Below are 21618 nucleotides of genomic sequence, written 5' to 3' on the forward strand. Positions count from 1 at the left end.
CCATCTCATCCTCTGCCCTCAAACAGCTTAAATTCTAGATATAAGTAAGTATATACAAAATCATTTGAGAAGGGAAAGAACACAAGCATGCCACATTTTGTTTTGATCCACACGATCAAAGGCTTTGCTGTCGTCAATGAAGCAGAAGGAGAGGTTTTTCTGGAACTTCCTTGCTTTCTCCATAATCCAATGAACATTGGCAATTTGGTCACTAATTCTTTTGCCTTTTCGAAAGGCAGCCTCCACTTCTGGTAATTCTTGGTTCACCTAGCTCACAGAATTTTAAGCATAACTTCACTGCACATGAAATGAGTGCAATTGTTTGGTAATTTGAACATTCCTTGGCATTGCCCTTTAGGATTGGGACATAAACTGATCTTTCCAAATCTAGTGGCCACTGTTTAGTTTTCCAAATTTGCTGGCATATTGAATGCAACACTTTAACAGCATCATCTTTTAGGATTTTAAACAGCTCAGTGGAATTCTATCACCTCCACTAGCTTTATTGTTAGCAATGCTTCCTAAGGCCCATTGACTTCATTCTCCAGGATGTCTGGCTCTAGATCAGAAATCACACTATTGTGGTTTTTGGTGATGTTAAGATGTTTTCTGTATAGTTTTTTTGGTATATTCTTGCCACCTCTTCTTAATCTCTTCTGCTTCTGTTAAGTCCCTACCATTTTTGTCTTTTATCATACCCAATTTTGCATGAAACTTTCCCTTGATGTCTCTAATTTTCTTTTTTTACACCATTTAAAGGTTTATTTATTTTTAGTTTTCAGCATTCACTTTTTATAAAATTTTGAGTTCTAAAATTCCCCCCTCCCTTCCCTCTGCCTCCCCAAGACAGCATGCAACCTGATACAGACTATGCATAGTACAACCATATTAAACATGTTTCCATATTAGTCATGTCATGAAAGAAGAATCAGAACAAAAGGGAAAAACCATGAGAAAGAAAAAAAAATGGGAGAAAATAGTAAGCTTCAATCTGCATTCAGACTCCATAATTCTTTCTCTGGATGTAGATAGCGTTTTCCATCACGAGTCTTTTGGAATTATCTTAGATCATTGCATTACTGAGAAGAGCTAAGTCTGTCAAAGTTGGTCATTGCAAAATATTGCTGTTATTGTGTACGATGTTCTCCTGGTTCTGCTCACTTCACTCAGCATCAGTTCATGTAAGTCTTTCCAGGTTTTTCTGAAGTATACTTGCTCATTATTTCTTATGAAACAATAGTATTCTATTCCATTCATATACGGCAGCTTGTTCAGCCATTCCCCAATTGATGGGCATCCCCTCAATTTCCAATTCTTTGCCATCACAAAAACAACTGCTATAGATATTTTTGTACATGTGGGTCCTTTTCCCATTTTTATGATCTATTTGGGATACAGACCTAGTAGTGGTATTGCTGGATTAAAGGGTATGCACATTTTTATATATAGCCCTTTGGCTATAGTTCCAAATTACTCTCCAGAATGGTTGGATCAGTTTACAACTCCACCAACAATGTATTAGTGTTCCAATTTTCCCACATCTTCTCCAACATTTGTCATTTTCCTGTTTTGTCATGTTAGCCAATCTGACAGGTGTGAGGTGGTACCTCAGTATCTCTAATTTTCCTGAAGACACCTCATCTTTCCCATGTTGTTATTTTCTTTTATTTCTTTGCATTGGTCATTTAAGAAAACTTTTTTTTCTCTCCTTGATCTTCTCTGAAATTCTACATTCAGTTGGGTATATCTTTTCCTTTCTCCTTTCCCTTTCCCTTTCCTTCTTCCCTCAGCTGAAAAGTTTAGGCTAATGCAAATACTCCTGAGGATGGGCCTCCAGAGGCTTACCACGTGGTTTCTGTTACTATTAGGGAAGCTCTGGAGTGAGGTCCAAGTTGACCTTTTCTTGGTTCCTAAAAACCACAGTAATCCAAAAGAATTTCTATCTTCTTCTTGTCACCAAAACCACATTGAATGACTCTCCTATTTTTCAAATCTATTCTCCATGCAGCTGCCAAAGTACAAATACATAGTGGTGATCTGATCTTATGAAGATCTGATAAATGGTCCAAGGATATAAATAGGAAGTCATCAGAGGAAGAAATCCTCAACAATCATGTGAAAAATGCTCTAAATCACTTTCTAATGCTCAAAAATGCTCTAAATCACTTTCTCAGGCCATTTCCTTCATATCTGACCTTGAACCATTTACAAGATCCTTAGCTTGGCATTTGAGGCCCTCCATAACTTGACTCCAACGTACCTTTCTGACCTTATTTTACATTACTTGTCATGGCATGTTCTATGTTCAACTGAAAAAAGAAACATTTAAGTATATACATATTGTGTGAAAGGAACTATGTCCATGTTCCTATTTCCTGGTCTCCATCTGATCTTTTGTGACTTCATGCATTGTGTAGGATGACTCCTTCACCAGGAACAAATTCCCTACTTATTGTTTTGCATTCATTTCCATCCTGCCTAATTCTTTGTGACTCCATTTGGGGTTTTTTCAGCAAAGATACTGGAGTGGTTTGTCATTTCCTTCTCTAGCTCGTTTTACAGGTGACGAAACAGAGTGAAGTGACTTGCCCAGGGTCACACAGCTAGTAAGTATCTGAGGCCCAATTTGAACTCAGGAAGATGTCTTCCTGACTCCAGGCCTGGAACTCTGTCCACTATCTAGCTCCCTACTTAACACTGCTAAAAATCTTTTCTTCCTTTAAGGCCCAACAAAGATGTTATCTCTTTTATGAAGTCTTCCCTGATTCTCTACAGCTAAAAGTTATCTTTTTCTCCTCAGAATTTCCTAGAGCACTTTGAATGCACTGTATTTTAGATCCAATCACCTACCTTATATTTACATATCTGTGTATCATGCTTTTATTGGTTTGGAAGCTTTTCGAGGGCAAGAACTGCACCATTTTTCATATTTATATCCTCCTGCGTGAAGAACAGTGCCTTAGAGGTTGTAGGCACTTGCTAAATGGCTGATTTGAAATGAATTGTTTTTCAGATGAAATGGGAGGGAAGAAAGGCTTCATTCCTTCCCCACCTTTGTCCTTCCCTCCCCCCAATCCCCTCTGTAATTAATTTATTCTTTATTTTTTTCTTTCAAGCTTTTTAAAAAAAATTAATCTGCCCAACCCATTACTCCACTTCCTCCCCACTGATAAGATTAAAAAAACCTAACAACCCACTTCCTCAATACATATCTACATAACCTGGCAAAACAAATCCCCACATTAGCAATGTCAAAAAATGTATCTCTGCATATTAAACTCATTACTTCTCTGTCAGGAGATGAGTGGGGTGTTTCATCATTATTCTCTTGGACTTGTGGTTTATCATGGTATTGATCAGAGTTCTAATGTCTTTCAAAGTTGCTTTTCTTTATGATGTTTTTATCACTGTCGAAATTGTTCTCCTCATTCTGATTGCTTTGCCCTGTATCATTTGATAGATACCTTCCCAGTTTCCTTTGAAATTTTCCACTTCATTATTTCTCATGGCACAACAACATTCCATTTCATTTATACTGTATACCACGATTTGTTTAGCTGTCCCCCAAAACGAGGACAACCTGGCCCCCTACTTTTGTTTCCAGTTTTTAGCTACCATGAAAAGAGCTCCTACAAATATTTTTGTACATATACCTCCTTTTCCTCTTTGATTTCTTTGGGGTATAAGCCTAGTAGTGGTCACAGGCAATGCAGTTTGGTAACTTTCTGGGCATAGTTCCAAATTTCTTTCCAGAAAGGCTGGACCAATTCGCGGCTCCATCAACAGTACATTATGGCACACTGTTTTCCCACGATCCCTCAACATTTGTCATTTTCTTCTTTTGTCATCTTTGCCAGCCTGTTCAGTGTGTGGTGGGACCTCAAAGTTGCTTTAATTTGCATTTCTCTAATTATTAGTGATTTAGAGCATTTTCCACATGATTGTTGATAGCTTGGATTTCTTCCTCTTAAGGCTGCCTATTTATATCCTTGGAACATTTATCCATTGAGGAATAGCTCTTAGCAGAGATTGAAATTTAATTTTATTTCCAATTTCACCAAACATCTATTAAGCACCTCCTATGTGCTTAGTCACTGGGTTCCAGGCTGAGGAAGAGACAAAGATTAAATAGGGGACATGAAACCTAGATAGATAATTATAATACAAAAAGTATGCATGATAATGAATGAAAAGAAAACCCATTTATTAAGTTCTTGCTTATGTACCAAGCACTGTGCTAAGTGCCGGGCATACAAAAAGAAAAGGCGAGACAATCCCTGCTCTCCAAGAGCTCACACTCTAATTAAGGGAGAAAACACATATAACAAAATTCGGCTGCTGGGGCAGAAGTCCAGCCTGGCCCAGAAGACCAAAGGGTGGATGGAGCATTGGCGTGAGTGGCAAGGTCCAATGTTCTTAGGTTACCTGAGTAGGGAAGATGCCAGTGTTGGGTGATGATAAGGCACACAGGATCTACAGGGGCAGTGGCAGATGGGGTGGGAAGGCTTTGCTCACTTTCTCATCAGGATTGGAATCTCACGTGAGCAGTGTGTGCAGTGAAGCAGTTGTGAACTGGGAAAGTAAAAGGGGGTGGGTGCCCCCAGTGGTGGTGGTGGTGGTGAAAACAGGGGGATTGGTGTGTTCCCTCTGGCAGCACGTGCCACCACATAAGTGTATAGGAAAGATACAAAATGCTATGTAAGAAACAACTGAGAGGGGAAGCATCATTATTTAATAAGTACTGGGATATGAGGAAGGCTTCATGGAGAAGATGGCATTTGATCCATTCCTTGAAGGCTTTTGACAGGTAGAGGTTAGGGAAGAGTTGGGAAAGAAGACATTCAAGGCTAGTGGCTCAAACTTTTTGGTCTTAGGGCCCTTTTACACTTTTAAAAACTTTTCAGGAGCCCAAAGAGCTTTTGTATATGTGGATTGTATTGATATTTTTTACTGTATCAGAAATTAAAATAGATAAAATTTTAAAATATCAATTCATCTAAAGCTAATGATAATAAACCTATTACGTGTTATTGTAAATAACATTTTTGTGTGAAAAAAACTATATTTCCCAAAACAAAAAAAATTTAATGAATGGCATTATTTCATATATTTTTGCAAATCTGGCTTAAGAGAAGACAGCTGGATTCTCATATCAGCTTTTACATTAAATTTGTTGAGATGTTGTTTTGGTTGAAGTGTAGGAAGAAAATCTGGTATTACAGACATGTAGTTGAAAGGGAGGAATATTTTAACAGGCAAATAATGTCATAGTATTAAAATAGTTTTGATCTCTTTTGACTTCATAAACCCTGAGGCATCTATGGACCCCACTTTGAGAATCTTTGTCCTAGAAAATAAAATGAAAAAAGACACCTAGGAGGGAAAGCAAAGATGTGTATGTGGTATCTGGGAAATGCTAAGTTCAATTTGGCTGGAGCAGAATAGTGTGAAATAAGACTGGAAAGGTAAGGATGGGAGTCAGATTATGGAGGGCTTCGAATGTCAGAACAAGGATTTCAACTTTATTTGGTAGGCACTAGGGACCCATTGAAAGATTTTGAGACTAGAAGAAGGAAGGACAAATGTTGGTATAATTAGGATCATAGGACTAAGAATAGAGACTTTAGTGATAACGTTGTCCCAAATCTACATTTTCTAGATGAGGAAACTGAGGCCAGGAGAGATTAAATGATTTGCCTAAGGTCACTTTGTAGTATGTAGCAGAGCTGGGATTTGAATCCAGGTCCTTTATCTCTAAATACACTATCTCTTTCTACTCCGCTATGTTTAATTTGTCAGTGCTGTAAAAAGTGCTTTTATTGCTTACTGGTCTCTTGTCTTTGCTGATGCCCAACACTTTTCACACACATTCTCAGAATAGTAGAGCCACAGAACCTCAGGCCATCTTGTTTAATCTGATCCTGAATAAAATTTCTCCCCTGTACAACATCCCTGATGCGTGCTCCTGCAACCTTTGCTTGGAGACCTCCTATGAGGGAAACCCATTACGTTTCTCTTTTTCTCCACAAAATTTATTATTTCTTTTTAACATTCTCTTCTTTTTAAATGTTGAATTCTAAATTCTCTCCCTCCCTCACAACCCTCCCCCTCCCACTATGAAGTCAAATGATATCAATTATACATGTTAAATCATCAAAGAATATTTCCATATTAGCCTTATTGAAAAAAACAAAAAAAAATCAAGAAAATTATGCTTCAATCTGCATACATAGTTCCTCAGTTCTCTCTCTGGAGGTGGGTAACATTTTTTTCATCATGAGTCCTTTGGAATTGTCTTGGATCATTGTATTGATCCGAGTAGCCAAGTCTTTCACAGTTGATTGTCATTTAGTTGTTCAGCTGTTTCAGCTGTGTCTGATTCTTTGTGACCCCATTTGGGGTTGCCTTGGCAAATATACTGGAATAGTTTGCCATTTCCTTCATCAGCTCATTTTACAGATGAGGAAACAGAGGCAAATAAGGTTAAATGACTTGCCCAGAGTCACACAGCTAGTAAGTGTCTGATGCTGGATTTGAACTCAGGACTTTGGGCCCAGGGCTCTATCTATTGTGTCACCGAACTGCCCTTGATCATCATTACATCATTGCCGTTACTGTGCACAATCATCTCCTGATTCTTCTTACTTCACTTTGCATCAGGTCATATGGGTCTTGAACCCCCTCCCTCGTTATTTCTTATACCACCATAGTGCTCCATCACAATCATATGCCACAGCTTGTTCAGCCATTCCTGAATTGATGAGCATCCCTTAATTTCCAATTCTTTTCTACTACAAAAAGAGCTGCTATAAATATTTTTGTGCAAATGGGTCCTTTTCCTTCTTCTTTGATCTCTTTGGGGTGTAGACTTAGTAGTGGTATTGCTTGGTCAAAGGGTAAACACAGTTTTATAGCCCTTTGAGCATAGTTCCAAGTTGTTCTCCAGAATGATTGAATCAGTTCACAACTCTACCAGCAGTTCATTAGTGTACCTATTTTCCTTCATCCCCTCTAGAATTTCTTATTTCTAATATGTGTGAGCTGATATCTCAGAGTTGTTTTAATTTTCATTTCTCTAATCAATAGTGATTTAGAGTGTTTTTTTCATATGGCTATAGATACTTTGATTTCTTCTTCTGAAAACTGACTGTTCATATCCTTTGACCATTTATCAATTGGGGAACAAGTCATATTCTTATAAATTTGACTCAGTTTTCTATACATTTGAGAAATGAAGCCTTCATCAGGGAAACTTGGTATAAAATTCCCAATTTGCCCCCTCCCCCCTTTTCTGCTTTCCTTCTGATCTTGGCTGCATTATTTTTGTTTGTGCAGAACTTTTTAATTTAATGTAATCAAAATTATCTATTTTACAGCCCGTAATGCTCTCTATCTCATTTGGTCATAAATCTTTGCTTATCCATAGATCCGAGAGGTAAACTATTCCATACTTTTGGACTTAAAATGAAACTGTGATCTCTAGGAGCTGAGCTGAGCTAAGCTAGGCTATGAACCTAATCTTCTTCCCCTTTGAAGAGACTGAGGTGATACAAATGAGGGGGATTATGTCATGTAGTAGAGGAAGTTTGTATATTTGAAATTATTGAAAATGGCGATATTTTATGATCTTTTCAAAATATGTGACTCTTTAAAGTAAATATTCCTTCATAAAAGCAAATCCAATTGTTAGTGACTAAGTGGAAATGGGGTACCAGGGCCTATCCCCTACAATGGAGGGAACAACATTGGTGGGGGGCTGGAGTCATTTGTAGAAAGTCTAGACACCCCCCCCCCAACAAACACATACACACATACCTTAATCCCTTATAGGGAAGAGTGGAAATGCCTATGTTACATATATAACATGTAGTATGTAAATACAATAAATTCAAATGGTACACATACAAAAGTGAAGACAATCTCTGCCCATAAGGAACTTTTATTCTAATAGGAGTAGGCAAAACTAGGTGACCAGGAATGATTCTACGGCCTGCCTCTTATTTTCCAGTTACTCAATTCTATTCTTCCTACTGCCGGAAGCAGGCCTGGATTTGGTTTTAGGGGATCTCAGTTCACATCCCTGCTCTCTTACTTGCCCAGCAGGTCTGTATTATGTGAAACCACCAAGGCACCTTGGGTGAGATCTGAAACTTGTACCTACTAATATGATAGTGTCCAGAGAAGGTTTCAAGCCTTTGTTCTCCCCCCCACCCCTTTTAAAGATATTTTTCCAATTACATATCAAACCAATTTTAATTCATTTTTTTAAAAAATGAGTTTCAAATTCTTTCTTTTCCTCCCTCTTCTCCCTGCTCCTTGAGAAAACAAGCAATTTGATATAGGTTGTACCTGTGCAGTCATGCAAAACGTATTTCCATATTAGTCATGTTGTGAAAGAAAACACAGACCAAAGAATAAAAGCCAAACTCAAACCAAGAAAAATAAAGTAAAAAAAAAAGTATGCTTCAATCTGCATTCAGCTCCATCAGTTCTTTCTCTGGAGGTGGATAGCATTTTTCTTCATAGGTCCTTTGGAATTGTCTTAGATCATTCAAGCCTTTGTTCTAACTCCTGCAACTTGGTTCATCACAAAATAAGTCTCTATGTGCCGTGGAGAGTATACATTCCTGGTACTAAAAATGTGTTTGGTAAGAAATATTATTTAAAGGTAAATCTCACTGTTTCCTCATTGCCTCTGCATGTTACACCCTAGATTTGCCTTGTCTGCTCCAAGGGTCTGCTTGGTAGAATGTAAGCTCCTTGAAGGTAGAAACTAGTTTTATTTTCATCTTTGTACTTTCAGTCCTTAGCTTGTGCCTGGCATGTAGTAGGTGCTTAATAAATACTTGTTGAATTGAACTGAATTGATATAAAAACTTTAAGCAGTAGTGAGATAGAAAGTCAAGCACTAGATAATTCACGCACTGGCTGAGTCTGAGCATAAATAATTAAATTAAACACAGTGTACAAATACACATACAAACACACACAAACACGTACACACACAGAGGCTTCTAATCATCTTTTTTTTTTTCTGCTGTGTTTGGGGAGGGAGGCAAGGCTCCCTGGCATTGGTAGAATGGATGCTGATGTGATATTTTGGACTTATGTAAGGGGCAAAGTTGGTGCCAGAGCTTCTTGGGGGAGAGAGAATTCATTTCAGATGCTTTTGGGGAGACAGACAAGTAGAAGGATCTTGGAAACTATGTAGGGAAAGCTGACTCCTCTTCCTGATTTCCAGATTGCCTCCCTATAATCTTTGAAGACTTTCCTTTTGGGTAAGATTAGGAGGTCTTTTGGTCTCATTGCTTATATATTTTCTTGTATATTCTAATCTGTAGGACTTCTCCAATTCCTGTTTGCTGTTGGGATAAACTAGTATACTCAAATTCACTATTTGTGGTTGTGTGTTAAGAGCATTTGGTGGGAAGGAGTTAAGTTGGTCAATGTAAGCTGAGGGTTAGTGACCACCGGGGAAGAGGCTTTTCTTCTGAACCCCTAAAATTATACCGTTGATGAGAAATATCTGAGGGCAGGGCAGATAGAAATCTAGCCCAATATTCCTCTTGGAGCTAGGTGAGTGAAGAAGCAAGCTTGCTTAGCCAAGAACTTTTGTCTTGTTTCCCCTCAAGGTGAAAACCATTGTCTCATTTGAAGAGGGGAAGGCCAAATTCCAGAGCTGCCTGTTCATGCTGCCCATGAGCCATGTCTATACATTTAGGCAACCCATGTAGACATATCTGTCTTACATGGGAAAACATCCTAAACACACATATTTGCCTTTTCCTAATGTGAGGCAAAAAGGTTATGAATTATGAAGACATATGCCTTCTTTCACCCATTGGTAGGAACAAAGGGAAACTGGTTCCCCAGTTACTCTGCAAGCAGTAAAAATTAAAAATTAAAAAAAAATACAAATTCTTAATGTTGGAAGGGCCCTGAGCAGTTGTACCTATGTTATGATCCTATGATGTAGCCCACACATTCTATGGTTGATGAAGCTGAATCCAGAGATAGTGATCTCGGTTACTGGGGTATCACCAACTGTTTATTGGACATTTTGTACTACATGTCCCATAGATACCTCAAATTCAAGATATCTGGAACATTGTCTTTTCCCCAAAATCTTCCCTTTTCCCCCACTTTCCCATTACTGGCAAGGACACCAATGTTCTCCCCATCACCCAAGCTCACAACCATAGTGCCATCCTGGACTCTTTAATTACACCTACTCCACATACCAGTGTGTTGTAAGCTCCCGTCATTTCTGCCTCTACAAGGCATCTCTCTTGTGTGTATCCTCTCCATTCAAACAGCCGCCACTCTAGGACAGAAGCCCTCATTGCCTCTTGCCCGGACTATTACAGGAGCCTTTTGGTTGGTTTCCTGTCTCAAGTCTCTCTGTACTCTGACCTGCTCTCCACAAACCCATCAAAGTGGTTTTTCCTAGAGTGTAGGTCTGGCCATATCATGCTATTCTACTCAATAAACCTCAGTGACTCACTATTACCTCCAGGATCAAATATAAAGTCCTTTTGGCTTTTAAAGCTTTTTACAACCTGGCCTCTTCCTTGCCTTTCCAGTCTTACATCCCCTCCATACACTCTACAACAGAGCTGCACTGGCCTGTTATTTGCTGCTTCGTGTGCATGATATGCCACCTCTCAACTCTGTGTCTTTTCACTGGCTGTCCCCCGTGCTGGAATGCTCTTCCTCCTGATTCCAACCTCCTGGACTCCTTCTAGACTCAGCTCAAATCCTACCTTCTTTATGGATATAGTTATTACATGTATTCTTTTCTATAGAATGTTGTCTCACCTATTAGAATGTGAGCTCCTTGAAGGTAGGAGCTCTACTTCTCTTGGTATGGCACTTAGCACAGTGCCTGGTAAAGAAGTGCTTGATAAGAGCATGTTGATGGACTAATTTGCCCAAAGATCACATGGTTAGTGGCAGAGTTTGCATTTGTATTGCACTCTTCTGACACTAAGTTTACATGGTAGAAGGGAAGTGAAGCCACTATGAAGAAAACATTGTTACACTGCTGTTCTCTCACCTTCTCAACATATACAAGTAATTCTCTGCTCCTCCCCCAGTGGGGGTACCGTGTGAGGATGCCATGGGGTCATTGGATTTTGAGCAGAAAGGGATCTCAGCAATTGCCTACTTCAGCCTCTTCGTTTAAAAAAGAAAAGCTTTATTGACATCAGCCTTTTATTTTTTTCTCATCATAGCTATTTCTGGATATAAAGCCTGTCACTGAATACTGTGCACCTATCCAATGAGCTCTCTATTGTAACAAAGAAAAACAGCTGAATAGAACCAAATGCTGGATAATGTATACAGTATTCCACACCTGTAATCCCTTACCTCTTTATCAAAAAAGAGAGAGGTACATTTCCTTATCAGTTCTCCGGGGCCAAGATTAGTCATCACAATTACTCAGAATTTGGCTTCATTTTCACATTCTGTTCATTGATATTGTTGTCATTCATAGTTCATTTTTAAGAAAGGGAAACTGAGGCACAGAGAGGGGAAGTGACTTGCCTGAAGTTACAGAGGTATTATGTGGCTGAGTCAGGTCTTTTTATGACAATTCAAGTTCTCTTTCCACTATATCATATTTCTAATTTTTGATATGTAGTATTTATGTCATCAGGCATTGGTGGCTCAATGGATAGAGTGCTAGGCCTGGATTCAGGGAAGACCATGAGTTCAATTCAGTCTCATGCACTTATTAGCTGTGTGACCCTGGGCAAGTCACTTAACCTCTGTTTGTCTTAATCTATTGAAGAAAGAAATGGTAAACCACTTTACTATCTTTGCCAAGAAAACCCCATTGTCCATGGGGTCGCCAAGAATTGGACATGACTGAATGACAACAAAACTTACATTGTCATCACCTTGGAGGTAATTTGGCTTTGAAAATGACTTCCTTTCACCCAGACATTAATTAATAAATTGGTTTTTAGTTTCCATGTAGACCTGTACCTTGTGCTCATAATATCTTCATTTAGTTCTCGTGTTGTATCCGGCTCCTTAAATGAACTATCTTCCTAAATTTACTGAAGGTTCTTTATATCCAATTATGTGATTTTTTTTAGTATCTGTCCTAGAAGTTCCTGAAGAAAATACAATTCTTGATTTTCCCGTTAGATCCAATTTAACACGATCTAATTGGGTGAAGTCTTTTTTATGTATCTTTTCACCGAATTCGTCAGAGTGGCTGTTGAATTCTCTTCTCTTTTGGCAGAAGGACAAGGCCTAGGAATGAAAAATGAAATGAAAACCTGTCTATTTTTCTACTTCATGGAATCACAGGATTGGTATACAAGGAAAAAAACTCCTGACTTTTGGAGTCAGGAGACCTGGAGCCAAGTCCAGACTCTTTCATTTACTAGCTCTGGGACCCTGGGCAAAACTCTCTTTGAGCCTCAGAGTTTTCTGATCTGTAAAATGGGTGCAGTAACACTTTCACTACCTGTCCCATGGAATTATTGTGAGGAAAGTGCTTTGTAAACCTTCAAGGGCTAGAAGAAATGTGAATTGTTATTTTTACTTGTTGATAGATTTTTAAAAATGTGAAAACTACTATTCAGAATTTATTTCTAGATTCTCTGTTAATGATGAGAAACAGGAAGAGAGAGGGAGAGGAGAGGAGAGGAGAGGAGAGGAGAGAGAGAGAGAGAGATGGAGATTGGGGGAAGGGAAGGGGCCTGGAAACTAGGCAGGTTCTTCACTTGAAGGAATTTTCCTTCCATGGGGATGACATCATGTTTTTGTCTTTTGCCAGCTGCAGTGGCCAGGCCAGTCTTAGAGTCTATGCTCCGCCAGGTGGCACCAGAGGACACAAAGTTGTCCACGTCTGTGCTTTAGACTGAGCCTAGCCTGTAAGGTGTCTCTTCCCTCCCCTGCCCCCCCCAAAAAAAAAGCCATGACAGGCAGAGGAGTAAGGAAAAGCAGCTTGGAAAAAGATGACATCACTCACTAGGCTTCCTACTTTATTTATCTGAGAGAGACAGAGACAGAGACAGAGAGAGAGAGAGAGAGAGAGAGAGAGAGAGAGAGAGAGAGAGAGAGAGAGAGAGAGAGAGGATCAGAGACTGGTAGAGCTAGAAGGGACCTTAGAGATCACATAGTCTAATTCCCTCATTTTACTGATGGGGGGAATGAGGCCCAGAGAAAGGGAAATGACTCCCACAAGGTCACAATGCTAGTTAGTGGCAGATCTGTGACAAGAATCCAGGTCCCCTAAAGAGCATTGGCAATCCCAGTAGTCTTTCCTTCACAAATTCAAATTCGACCAACATTTATTAAGTGTCTGCTAATGTGCAGAGCAATGCACCAGGCACAGTGGGAGACACAAAGTCTAGACAGGGCATGGTCCCTGACCTTTGTTTATGGAGAGGCTGGTCCTAGCTGGGGTCAAGTTCCCCTGCATCATGTGGAAAGGACTTTTGTCTTTGGCAGCGTCCCCTCCCTTACTCTCCCTTACAAACTCGTTACCAGCCACGTGAGTTTAGCAGCACAGGCCCACGTGGGGCAATGCAGTATAGTGTAAGAGGAGAAGCCACTGGAGTGTGCTGGAAAGCACCCTATTCTGTGAGGCAGAAGACCTGGATTCAAGTCCTGACTGTCACTTAACTAGCTGAGACCTTAAACGAGTTACTTTCCCTATCTTAGTTTCTTCATTTGTTTAAAAAAAAGATTTATTTCTAAAATCTCTTCTAGCTTTACCAGTCTTTGAGTCCATGACCTCTCAGGTACTTTCACCTCTCTGGATCTTATGAGAAGTATGTATCCCATGCTCTAGAGGCAGCTAGGTGGCTCAGTGGATAGAGTGCTGGGCCTTGAGTCAGGATGGATCCGAGTTCAAATCCAACTAGCTGTGTGACCCTGGGCAAATTGGCTTCAATCTCATGCTGTTGGCCTCTCTTTCTACCCTCCCTAATCACCCCAGGAAAAGGTATGATAAACCAATTCTCACAAGGTTGTTAATGAGCAGAAACAATTTCAAATGCCATTTAATTTTCTCCAATGGTGGAGAAAATGAAATGCCATTAGTAAAATTTCTAGCAATCAACCACAGGTCAGAGGGGGAAGTATTTGGGGGCTGGGTGCCGACTTCAAAACATACCATTGTGTAAGCAGCTGGTAGCTGCTGTGCTGCAAGATTTAAAATTTAAGAGACTATTTCATCTAAGCTTCTCATTTTATAGAGTAGGAAACTGAAGTTACCTGACAGCTAGAATTCAAACTGACTCTGAGAATCAATGGATCAATCAATCAGTCATCAAGTATTTATTAAGGACCTACTGTATCCAAAGGACTGTACTTCCCAGTACAATATACTGTCTTCCAAAGAGACCAAGGTTGCTTGGCACCTTAGCTAGGTGGCCCAGTGGATAGACTACTGGGCCTGGAGTCAGGGAGACTCATCTTCCTGAGTTCAAATCTGGCTGCAGATACTTACTGGCTGTGTGATCCTGGGCAAGTCACTTCACCCCATTTGCCTCATTTTCCTCATCTGTAAAATGATCTGGAGAAGGATTGGCAAACCACTCCAGAATCTTTGCCAAGAAAACCCCAAATGGGATCATGAAGAGTTGGACACGACTGAAATGACTGAACTTACTTGTCCCCTCTCTTGCCCTCCAGCAAAGTAGGTCATAGGATTATAGCATCATCATAGGTTTAGAGCTGAAAGCAGCCTTAAAGATCATCAAATCCACCCATTCCATTTTACAGATAAGGAAACTGAGGCTTGGGCTTTGAGGTATTCAGAATTCTGGAGCACCGGTTATTGGGCAGTGGTATTGATTCCTTTGGGATTTTGCATTGTCTCCCACAGCTTGGCCTCCATGTCCTGAAGCCCTCAGCATTATGACCTTTAGGGCTCTCTTTGCTATTCGGCCTGCCCCACCTGGTCAGTGATGTAGGAAGGGGAATGTAGCCCAACTGGGTTTGAAGAGCTGACCAAGGGAAAAAACACTGTTTGGGGGCCAAGTTAATTGAGGAGCTATGACTCAGAGCGCACCTGGGGAGTGGATTTGGTGAGTCAGGATGGCTCTGAAGAGTTCCTTTCTTTGAAACCACAGGTGAAGTCCCCAGTTCCAGCTGTTTTCTGGAGGGGTAGGGAAGTGGAAGAAAAAGCAATCAGTATGTACAAGCTATGCTCATTATCACCCTCTCGTCTCTCCTCCCCTGGTTCCCCCACCAGGAATTCCCACTATCCTCTAGACCTATTAATAGCAGCCATCCACATTTCCATAATACTTTAATGTTAATAAATGCTTCCTCCTCCACCACCCGCAATGGGCCTGTGAGGAGGGTGTTGTCAATATTATTAGCCCTATTTTACAGATGGGGAAACAGGCTCAGAGAAGTTGCACAGAGAGTGAGGGTCAGAGTCAGGATGCTGGTTTCCAACTCCAAATCCAGCATGCTCTCCACTCCATAACGCCACTTCTCTCTAGGGGCGGAGAGTAGGGGTCGCAATCCAGAGAGGCACTGTAGTGGGGAGGGGCTATTTATTGATGATTAGTTTTAATGAAAGACTCAAAGACTTCGTGCTGATTGTTTTATTAAAACATAGAGGCATCATGATAATCTGTTGTTGTTCATTTGCTTCAGCCACGTCTAACTCTTCATCACCCTTTTCAGGTTTTCCTGGCAAAGATACTGGAGTGATTTGCCATTTCCTTCTTCAGATCATTTTACAAATGAGGAAACTGAGGCAAGCAGGGTTAAGTGACTTGCCTAGGGTCCCACAGCTACCAAGTGTTTGAAGCTGGTTTTGATCTCAGTTCTTCCTGACTTCAAGTCCAACACTTTTATTGACTGTGTCACAAAGCTGCCTCCGATGATGTAGTAGCATTGCAGTCTGAGGACTTGGGTTCAAAACATGGATCTGCTGTTTAATACTTACATGACCTTATGCAAGTCCCTTCACTTCCTCTGCTGTAGAATGAGCAGAGTTAGACTACACCATCTTGAATGCCCCTTCAATGAATCATGTAATCCTAGCAGTGAGACACAGTGGAAAGAAGCTGGTCCAGACTTGGGTCTCATGCAGAGAAGTCCAGTGTCCAAGACTAGGAATGCAACAGGCCTTCTCCATTCTGTCTTAGCTAGAGCACACCCGGACGTTCCGTTCTGGCTGCCATTTTTAGGAAGGACATTGATAAGCTAGAGAGTGTTTGTAGGATGGTGAAGGCTACTGCAATCAGGCCATATGAGGGATCAGTTCCCTGAAGGGATCTTAGAGGCTGTCAAATTGAACCTCTTTATTTTGCAGATGAAGAAATTAAAGCATAGAGGCAAGTCAGATGACTTGCCCAGGGTCACAAAGCTAGTGCCTGTCTGAAGTGGGAACTGACTCTGAGTCTAGAATCCTATCAACGGTATCTATCTCTCTAAACTTAACTCCTCCTCTTCACTTCCCTATTTCTATTGAGGGTACCACAGTCCCTGCACACTCCCAGGCTCAAAACCTCAGTTTACTCTCTTACCCTCTCCTCCCCCAGAAACAATCAGTTGCTGATTTGACCTCCACAGCATCTTTCTTATTCTCTCCTTTTACTCCTAGTTCTGGGCCCTCCTCATTTCTTGCCTGGATTTTTGTAGTAGCCTCCTAATAGGTCTCCCTGCCTCTATTTTCTCCCCCTCTTAATCCATCTTCCACATAGCTGCCAAACAGATATTTCAGAAACACACGTCTGATCTCGTCTTCTCCCTCTGTCCCCTCATACATCACTGGCTCCCTATTGTCTCTACCCGTCTTCACAATCTGACATGAACCTATCTTTCCAGACGAATGGTCTCTACTTGCTGTTTCTCATGCATGATGTTTCTTCTCTGGCCTCTATCAATCCACAAACATTTATTAAGCTCTCTCTGTGTTCCAGATGTTATGCTAGGCACTGGAGACAGAAATGCAATAAATATGTCCCCTCTGCCTGGAATGTTTTCCCTCCTCATCTTTGTTTCTTGGAATTCCTCCCTCTATTGAAGGCTCGGCTCATGCACCCCCTCCCTACGAGAGGCCTGCTCTGATCCCCTTCCCTCTGAAGTTACTTTGTACTTAGATTGTGTAGACTGCACATTCAATGATCTGTGTACATGCTGTATCCCCCACTTGATAATTTTTGGATTTGGACCAGTGATTTTATTGTTGTAGGGAGCTTCCAATGAGGAAATTCCTTTTATTAATGCAAATGGCAAGGATTCTTACAAGTTAAAGTCTCAGAGAGCTGCCTGGGGACACTGAGAGCTTAAGAGAATTGTCCACAGTCACAAAGCCAGTATGAGTCAGAAGAAGCGCCTTCACCCAGGGCTTTCTGGCTCTCCCTTACTATATCACAATGGCTGTAGTGATTGGTTCCCCTCCTCCTCAATAGAATGTAAGCTCTTTGAGGATAGGGACTGGCGCTTTTGGGGGCCTTTGTATCCATAACCCTTAGCACAGTATCTTGTATGTAGGAGGTGCCTAACAAATACTTATTTAATTGAATTGAACTGGGGATGTGAAAACCTGGAGAAGAGGAAACTTAGGGGACACATAGAAGACAGCTAGGTGGCTTAGTGGAGAGAGCGCTGGGCCTGGAGTCAGGAAGACTTGAGTTCAAATCCAGCCTTAGACTACCTGTGTGACCCTGGGCAAGTCACATAACCTCTGTTTGCTTTAGTCCACTGGAGAAGGAAATGGCAAACTACTCCAGTATCTTTTCCAAGAAAATCTCATGGACTGCATGGTCCATGGCATCACAAAGGGTTGGACATGACTAAATGACTAAACAATAACAGGGGGATGTAGGTAAAAATTCTCTTAAAATATTTGAAGGGCTATATGAAAGAGGTATTAGATTTGTTCTTTTGTTGTTCAGTTGTGTCTAATTCTTTTTGACCTCACTTGGGGCTTTCTTGTCAAGATATTGGAATGGTTTGCCATTTCCTTCTCCAGATCATTTCACAGATGAGGAAACTAAGGCAAATAGGATGAAGTGACCTGCCCAGGGTCACACAATTAGTAAGTGTCTGAGGCCAGATTTGAACTCAGAAAGATGAGTCTTCCCGACTATAGGCCTGGCGCTCTGTGCACTACAGTGTCACCTTGCTGCCCCTAGACTTGCTCTGCTTGGCCCCAGAGGATAGAGATAGGAATAATGGGTGGAAGCTAGACCTAGACAGAATCTAGTATGCTGTGTTGGGAAGCAGTGAGTGTCCCATAAGTGGAAGCCTCCACGTAGAAGCCGGAGGACCTCTTATGAAGTATGTTGTAGAAAGGCTTCTTGTTGGTATAAGAATTAGTCTGGTTGGCCTTCCCTGATTATTGTAGCCCTTATTTATAACTCTGTTCTTTTAACACAAGATCCTATATAGAGGGATTTATCAGGGGGCTTCCCCTCTCATCTGGACTTATGCATCAATACCTAGTGAAAATGAAGACTGATAATTCTTGACTGGTTTCCAGTGACTGGGGCAGCTCTGAAAGCGTTTGGCTTGGAATTTGAGAGGATAGAATCTTGTCATAGGAGTTAGAGCTATGAAGGGGAGGAACAGACTACTCTCAGCCCCCCCTTTTTTGCCTATTTGTCTTTTCCACATTCAAAAGACATACCAATAGAGCAGATCTGCATTCTGGGGTGTGGAGTTGGAGGGCTGGAAAACAGACATTGGCACGTTTTCCTCTCCTCAGTAACCAGTAATGGCTCTTGCAAATTCCACGTGCTACCCTGCAGCTATTTGAGGCTGGACTTTCCTTGCCCAAGAAATGGCAGCAGCTGGGGCACTGGGAGACTTCCTGCAGAAGCACGTGGCAGAAACCGACATATGTTCACACACACTGCTTCAGAGTATAGTTTATGGACAATGTTTCTGAACCCCAATCTCATCCTTTGGGGAGAGGGAAGGTTTTGACTCCTTCGACACCATAATCCCCAAATCTAGCCTCACGTAGTTCCTGAGCAGTGTTCAGCCATGGAGAGAGATGAGGATCACCCAAGTAGCTCCTGCAGCTGATGGACCAAAGCCATGTTATGAGGACAAGAGATCTGGACTTTTGCACTTAACGAGGGGAAATAGTTTCCTGTGACTTCCACCCTCTGTGGTTAGTTCTGTCCTCTGAGGTTAGGAAGAACAAATTTAATCATCCTTCCATATGACAGTCCCTCAAGTACTTGAAGACAGCCCTTATTTCCCTATAAGTCTTCTCTTCTTCACTTGCTTCAACTGCTTCTTACATGGCATGAACTTCAAGGCCTTTGCCGTCATGGCAGCTCCTCTGCATACGCACTCTAGCTTACCAATGCCTTTCCTCCAGTGTGATGCCTAGGATTGAATGCAGCAGCTTCCAAATGTGGTCTGCCCACAGCAGAGTACAGAGTGATTATCATAGCCCTAGCCTCAAATAGCATTAGCTTATTTGCCTGCCAAATCACACAATAGACATATTGTTTGAAGTCCACTGAAACACCCCCCTTTTTTCAGTTAAACTACTATCTAGCTACACCTTCCATTTTATACTAATCTAGATTAGTTGACTACATTAGTCACCCTGTCACCTTATAAAGTTGAAAGGAAGTCCCTGAAAGGATGAGGCACAGGCAGAGGGGTCACATAGTAAAAATAGCTAACACTTCTACGGCATTTACCATGTTCCAGGCACTGTCCTAAGCGCTTTATGAGTATTATCTCATTTGATCCTCACAATAACCCTGGGAGGTGGGTGCTGTTATTATTCTCATTTTACAGATGAGGAAACTGAGAGAGACAAAGGTTAAATAAATGGCTTGCCCAGGGTCACATAACTAGAACATGTCAAAGGCTGGATTTGAACTCAGGTCTTCTTGTCTCCCGGCCCAGTGCTCTATCCACTGTGTTCACCTAGTTGCCACACGAGACAAAAAGTTTTACCCATTTTATCATTTTGCCTCTGGCCTTTATTCTTCTATTTAAGGGTGAAATCCTAACCTTCATTTTTTTAACTTTTCTACCTAAGGGCTACCAGAGCTCAATTTAGAATCATTAAACATAAAGCTTCAGTAGAGGATGGGTCTGTAGGACATAGAATGTTGTTGTTGGAGAGGACCTTGGAACAGGGAATGTGGAATGGAACAAAGAGTGGAAGGGACTTCAGAACCCAATTAGTCGAGACCTCTCATTTCATACCTGGAGAAACAGTCCCAGAGAGGAACTAATTTGTTTAGGTTCACCCAGCTGGTGAGATAGTGAGTAGGAGCTAGTTGGCGAATGATTCACCAGATTGAGCCCTGAGCAGTCCATAGAACAGCTTTAAGAGTTGGGGAGCATGGTCCTTTGGCTTATAGTTATTGTAATTACTCATATATATTCATATATTCATATTTGATATATTCATATATAGTGATGTCTGACTCTTTGTGACCCCATTTGGGGCTTTCTTGACAAAGATACTGGAGTGGTTTGCCATTTCCTTTTCCAGCTCATTTTACAGATGAGGAAACTGAGGCAAACAGAGTTAAGTGACTTGCCCAGGGTCACACAGCAAGTAAGTGTCTGAGGCTTGATTTGAACTCAGGTCTTCCCAACTTCCTCAGGCCTGGCACTGTTTCCATTGTGCCACATAGCTGCCCCTAGTGGCACATCTAGGAAGTATTGAATCTAGCTCTCCAGCTTTCAAATCCAGGGCTCTTTCACTCACAGAGAATGCTATGAGAACTTAATTTTTAAGTCGGAAGGGACTTTAGTGGTCGTTTAGTCCAACTTATTCCCTAAAGGAATCCCCAGCATAACCTTCCTGACAAGGGGTTATGTGTTTCGAGTGTGCTAGATTAGCTCCAATGAGGGAGGCCCACTACCTCCCAAGGCCTCCCTTTCCCCTAATAATCAGACTTAATTAAGGTTGTGCCTTTGTACTCTTTGTAACTTTTACCCCTTGCCTCTTGCTCTGCCTTTCGGGGCCAAAGTCCCCCATTTTCAACCATTTGAATGCAACTACCATGTCTTTCCCAAGTTTCTTTTTCTCCAGGCTAAAGATCCCCGTGTCTTCATGCGCCATGGCCTGGAGACTCTTCACGATTCTGCTTGTCCTCCTCTGGCGATCTACCAGATTAGCAGGGATCTTTTTAAACCGTGGCCCTCGGAACCCAATGCTACACATGTGGTCTGACCAAAGCCAAGCACTGAGGAACGGTATCGTCCCAATTTCCTGGAAGTGCTGCCTCTTGGTGCTGTCCAAGATCATAGAAGCTCTTTTGGCTGCCCTAGCATGATGGCTCATGTTGAACTTGGGGTCCTCTAACTACCCTTCTCCCCAACTCCCTACCCCTGATCTTTTTCAGATAAACCTTTATCTCATCCTGCTATCCCATAAGCATGAGGCAGTTAGGTAGCGCAGTGATAGAGTACAGGGAAGTTACCATGACAACACAGAAAGAGACCACCCCTCCAATATGATAACCCTTGTCCATTGTGTGCCTGTACCCAATGAGACAGCATGCTGTAGTGGAAAAAATGTTGGCCCTGTAGAGAGATGTTGGGTTTGAATTCTTTTTATTAGTAGGACCGAGGACAAATCACTTCCCCTCTCTCGGCTTCAGCTTCCTCATCTATAAAATGGGGGTAATAACACCTATAATG

At 41.4% G+C, this 21618-nt stretch overlaps 1 pseudogene; it reads right to left on the minus strand.

The window, feature by feature from the left end:
* Positions 1-60: 60 nt before the first annotated feature.
* Positions 61-21259, minus strand: LOC144455679 (uncharacterized; annotated as a pseudogene).
* Between the last annotated feature and the right edge of the window lie 359 nt (positions 21260-21618).

Source organism: Phascolarctos cinereus, unplaced genomic scaffold (assembly GCF_003287225.1).
Source record: "Phascolarctos cinereus isolate Bilbo 61053 unplaced genomic scaffold, phaCin_HiC Scaffold_2;HRSCAF=192, whole genome shotgun sequence".
In the NCBI taxonomy this organism is placed as follows: Eukaryota; Metazoa; Chordata; class Mammalia; order Diprotodontia; family Phascolarctidae; genus Phascolarctos; species Phascolarctos cinereus.